The sequence below is a fragment of the Meleagris gallopavo genome, chromosome 1 (assembly GCF_000146605.3).
Source record: "Meleagris gallopavo isolate NT-WF06-2002-E0010 breed Aviagen turkey brand Nicholas breeding stock chromosome 1, Turkey_5.1, whole genome shotgun sequence".
NCBI lineage: Eukaryota > Metazoa > Chordata > Aves > Galliformes > Phasianidae > Meleagris > Meleagris gallopavo.
The window spans coordinates 107,844,283-107,849,967 of record NC_015011.2 but is presented as its reverse complement, the minus strand read 5'-3'; the positions used below and the strand labels follow the sequence as shown (position 1 = coordinate 107,849,967).

At 40.9% G+C, this 5,685-nt stretch overlaps 1 long non-coding RNA gene across 1 annotated transcript; it reads right to left on the bottom strand.

Moving 5' to 3' along the window:
• Window positions 1–60: 60 nt before the first annotated feature.
• LOC109370372 lies at window positions 61–5,077 on the bottom strand. The gene is made up of 3 exons (XR_002120468.2): window positions 5,007–5,077; window positions 3,356–3,403; window positions 61–1,047 (listed from the first exon to the last, which is right to left on the bottom strand). It is a non-coding gene; the product is annotated as an uncharacterized LOC109370372 (long non-coding RNA).
• Window positions 5,078–5,685: the final 608 nt, after the last annotated feature.

Genomic DNA, 5,685 nt, shown 5'->3' with positions numbered 1-5,685 from the left:
AAAAAGCAACCTAGGAACAAAGGAATTCTATAAAGTCCTTCCACATTCTTAGTTTCCATGGTCTAATATTCCCCTTATGTTCCAGCACATCTCTGTTCTCTCTTGATGAGGTCAGGGCTGAGGAAATCTATTAGAGGGTAGTTTCATTTCGAGGGCAAGGCAAACTGAAGACCACTTAGTTCCTAAGACAAGGTTTCTTTGGTTTGATGTGCTTGTAAACAAGCCAGAAACTAATGAGATCACTGAGGAAACAAACTCTCCTTCATTATAGTTCATCAATAATATTCTAGACTATGTTGAAAATAGTTTGTATCATGCTGCCTCACTAACTTGTATTGTAACCTTTTAGTGTAGTTACTGTGGACATTGTTTATGACAATATCTTGAAAAAGCAATCAATGCTTGCCAAGGGTATGCTTTCCCACCTGTTTATTCTATTATCCATTCAGTGGCAACAGCATTCATTTCAGGTCATTTATGCACTGATATGTTGCTAATGATGAATATAACTAGGAAGGATCAAGACCGTGTTCCATGCTGAGTAATACAGAAGAAAATATGCCCAAATCACCACCACTGTAGTATCTGAAGAAATTTTGCATACAATGAAAAGTAAGAGGAAAGTGGACTTCTTTCCCTCTCATCCTACAAATAAAAACATTACCATAGCTATTGAAAAGAAATGAACCATCTACCAAGTGGACCAAGCTTGTATGAAGGAAAGAAGAGAAACAAACATTTTAATGATGTGGGGATTAGGGTTTTGTGGCAGTAAGATAAAAAATATTTGATTTTGTGGACCCGGCAATTGGTATTCCCTCCACCTGTTTTTGTGTTAGTCTGTTTTTTATGTTTGCCAAAAATACCAATGTTGAAGATGTAAGATTTTGGTTTATGTCCATATATTATTAAGGAAGTAAAGAAAACCAATCTACCAATCCAGTGGTTGATGCTTAATGATCATTCTTGCTTCGAATTCCTTCTGTCTGCTTCTCCTGCACTTCTGAGAAATCATGAACTGTGTCATCCTCAGGAAACACAACAAACCTTAAATAGGAGAAATAGAAAATCTTATGGAGCATTTGGGAAATGCTCTGAACAACGCTGCCCATCTCCTGCAGCAAAATATTGCAGCAGAGACAGGCGCAATACTGGTGGAAACTACTGGCAGAGTGATACTGCAAAATACATGTGACTGTAGAACCAAATATGGCTGTTTCTCTGACGAGAGGAACTGAACGCAAGAGCACACTCTGAAAAACATAACAGTATGCTGACAATACTGTGTAGCAGTAAGAACAAGGCTTACGTAGCAAAAGGAAAGTGAATGATTATCTAAAATAACGGAGCAAAGTTAAATATATGTTCAGTTCTGTTGAGTTACTGCTTGATGATATTGAAGAGCAATTTTCCTTTTCTCGAAAACAAGTACAACATTTTTTTTAGAGTCCTCCACATAGAGGCCAAATTTCTTTTAAGAACTTCAAAAGAAAAACATCCATACAGAGAACAATGGAAGATGCTGGACTGAGTAGATTTATCCAGTAGCTGAGGACAAAGAAAAGACTAAGACAGACAACAATCACTTAAGCTGGAATTAGCCAAGACACAACAATAATACTCAGCTGGTAGGTGGATATGTATTCCCTTACAAAAGGTCAGCTAATCACACTACAATTCACCTAGATAGCAAACTTGTTGTAAACAAACTCCTGCCTTTTTGAACTGTGTTAAATCAAGCTGGTTAAGAGTGGTGCTCTCCAGGGGTCAGTATTGGAACTGGCCCTGCTAATATCTTTATTGATGATCTGGATGAGAGGATTGAGTAAACCTCTCAGTAAATTGACACCAAGCTGGGAGGAAGCGTTGATCTGCTCTATAGTGGTTCTTACTGAGGGAGGGGTAGACTGGATCAATGATCTGAGGCCAATTCAATGAGGTTCAACGTAACCAAGCGCCAGGTCCTGCATTTCATTAACGACAACCCCATGCAATGCTACAGTTTGGGGCAGAGTGGCTGGAAGGCTGTGCAGAAGAAAAGGGATCTGGGTGTGCTGGCTGTTTCTAGAGAAGGGCAGTAAGCTGTGAAGGGTCTGGAGCATAGGTCTTATGGGGAGTGGCTAAGGGAACTGGGACTGTTCAGTCCGGAGAAGAGGAGGCTCAAGGCAAACCTTACCACTCTCTGGAACCACCTGAAAGGAGGTTGTGGCAAGGTGAGAGTCAGATTCTTCTGCCAGTTAACAGAGATAGGATGAGAGGCAGTGGACTGTTGTGCGAGGCTCAGGTTAGATATTAGGAAAAGTCTCTTCTCCATAAGAGTGGTAAGGCCTTGGAACAGGTCAGCCAGGGAGGCTGTGGAAAAGGAACACCCTTTTCAAGAACCATGTAGATGTGGTACTAAGGAACATGGTTAGTGTGCATGGTGGGGTTGGACTGGTATTTAGACTAGATGGTCCTCATAGTCTTTTCAGACTTTAATGATCCCATGGTTCTGTAACTTGATTTCTTGGCTCCAGATTTCCCATCTCAGCAGTTCAGCCCTACAAGTGGAAGCAGCACTGATAGAGCTAACATGAATAAGTCCCGTCAGATGGTGACACATTCACTTACTGGGAACAGGACATCTCCACTGTAATTGCCACATCCCTCAGCATTAATACCCTGCCAGCCAGGTAGAGCTGCATATATATTTGAGAAATATCATTTCCACCCTGCCTTTTCCCTTGCTTAACATGAGAAAGAAACATGAGGATTGAGAAGCATGCCTCTGGTTCTGGTCAACTTCAGGCCACCTCAGGCCAAAGGCAAAACCAGCAGGCAGCAGGGAGCTCCCTTCCCTCCCCTTGCACTCCCATGGTGTTCATGTATGGGCGCCACGTTCCTTCTTAATCTCCATGTCATGCTACCCCACAGAACAGGATGCAAATCCTCTCTCTCAGGCTCCTTGAGGCAGGTGCAGTCAAGGCTCTCAGTAGAAGACAAATCCAAACTGTTGCTCAGAACCATTTCATTCTTTCAGCCAGTGCAATCTGAGCCATGTTAATTCTGTCTGGTGTGATTTCCTCCAGCTTATCATCTTATCTCTAACCCACAGTCAAATTGAATAGCAAGAGTTACAAGCGAAGGAACGAAAAGCTTTTATTCTGCCTGTGCACCCTTCCTTCTTCCCACCTTCCAGCTCCATCTCTCCCCAGAATCAATCCAAAGTTACGGAAGTAGAATAACAAGTTAAAGAGTAACAAATAGGGAGTATGGAAAAAGCCCGTCATAAAATGCAGTTATTCATACCAGCATGAGGAAGCAGTGTGATTATACACACTTAACACAGAAAGATAGAAACAATAGGATTACTCACACAATCTCAAACTCTAATGAGGTGCATCAGTTACACTCCCACAGCAACCTGGAGAAAGAACAAGAATCAAATCTGCTGTTATCCTAATAAGGACTTGGCAAAAGGGTTGCAGTTGACATGTCCTACTTACTTATCACATGCCATAAGGCTGCTAGGGAGTATAGGGTTGGGTTTCTATATGTGCTCTCCAACCCAATTGGAGAGGGGAAGTGAAAATACATGTGGTGATTCTTCTAGCCACCTTCAGCTCCAGTATCATCCTTAACACAACCAATACAAAAATGTGGGTATAAAGTCAACAGAAGAAGCTCATAGGTGGTTATACTCAATCTTTGAAAACCACTTCTCATATATTATTTTAAATTACTGGTGACACACTACCAACGAGCCATTCAAATAAAGACAGAAAACAGGATCAGTCTCCCTAAATGCACTTCTTCAACTGGACCTCTTAAAAAGTGCAAGTGCTGAGTTGACTTCAGATCCTTGTGACTGTGAAGGCAATATCTGTAAATGGTACAAATGAAAGGAACCATGCTGTCTGAAATTACACATCTGCAAAATTTTGTAAGATCTATTTTTGTAAATAGATTTTGTACTACATGGTAGATTTCCCTGCTGGATGGACTTTCTTGTGTGACATTGAGAAAGCAGCTGGGAACTTCCCAGACACAATTAATATCTTTCAATTACAGAGGTTTCAGCCAGATGAAGAGTCTTCTCCACGCAGGCAGGAAGGAACCCTAGGCAGCTGCACTGCAGATGGACCAGCAATGTATCAATACAGGTTAGGGCTGACCTGCTGGAGAGGAGCTCTGTGGAGAAGGACCTGGATGTCTGGGTGGGCAATAGGCTGGCCATGAGCCAGCACTGTCTTTGTGGACAAGAAGTATCCAGTGGTATTTTGGAGTGCATTAAAAAGAGCTTGGCCAGCAGGTCGAGGAAAGTTATCATCCCCCTCTACTCTGTCCTGGGAGGCCACATTTAGACTACTGTGTCCAGATCTGGGCTCCTCAGTTCAAAAAAGACAAGAATCTCCTAGAAGGAGTCCAGTAGAGGGCCACAAACATGATAAAGGGCCTGGAGCACCTCATGTATGAAGAAAGACTGAGTAATCTGGATCTTTTCAGCCTGGGGAAAAGAAGACCAAAGGGGGATCTGATTAATGCTCTTAAATATCTAAAGGGAGGTGGGAGGCAAATGGGACCAGGCTCTTCTAGGTGATAGGACAAGGAGTAATAGCCTAAAATTTGAACATAGGAAGTTCCACACTAACATGCAGAACAACTTATTTACAGTAAGGATGACAGAGCACTGGTACAGGCTGTGCAGGGTGGTTGTGGAGTCTTCTATGGAGATATTCAAGACCTGTCTATATGCCCACTTGTGTGACCTACTCCAGGGAACCTGCTTTGGCAGGGTGTTGGAGGTCTGTGTGGGTCCCCTCCAACCCCTGTGATTCTGTGTAACATAAAAAAGATTTCTCCTAGTTTTTCCAAGAGCTGAGCTTCCTTCTCAACAACTTATATGCTCCTGTTTGAGCCTTCAGGTGAGCAAGCACAGCACTGAATACCTGCTCAAACTCTCCCTCTCCAGGACAAGAAATTAAGCACGTTCTTAAAAGCTTTCCAAAATAGAGGTGATTTCTCACCTGAGATATACCTCATGGGAAACTCCAAGATTTCAAAATCTGTTATCATTGATTTTGTGTGAGACTGAAATACATGAAAATCAACAGTTTACTTCAGGCTTACAAAAATGCTTCTCTGCAACTTCACATTTATGTGAAGAATTTAACATTTATGTACTACTGTTAAAAAAAAAAAAGAGGATAAATCTAAAATATAAACATTGAAATAAAACATACAAAGTGAACACAGTTCATCTGAGTTATAATACTTGTATATTATATACATTTTAATATTACATATTATATAGTAATAAGCATCGTTAAATATTTCACGGAATATTGTTGAAATTTTGTTCTGTCAAAATTATCAATTTGTGTTGAATCATATCATTCTAATTATGCGTTCATTCAGTTCAAGACTTTTTGTGATCTTCACATCCATTCCTTCTCAGCTGAAAAGCTTTCCTAATGCTTTCTGTGGCACCATGATAACTTATTTGTAGCATTTCTATTTAAGATTTCCTTCCCTTATATTGAAATCATATTATTTTTGGTGTTTTTTTTTTGCTCCTTGCCATTCGAGCACCAACATCATCAAGGCAAAGCTGTTTTTTATCTCCTTGAAACACTTCAGTATGAATAATTTCAAGGAAAATTATGCATAAGACCCCTCAGTTTGTGCCCCCATCACTGCTTGAGC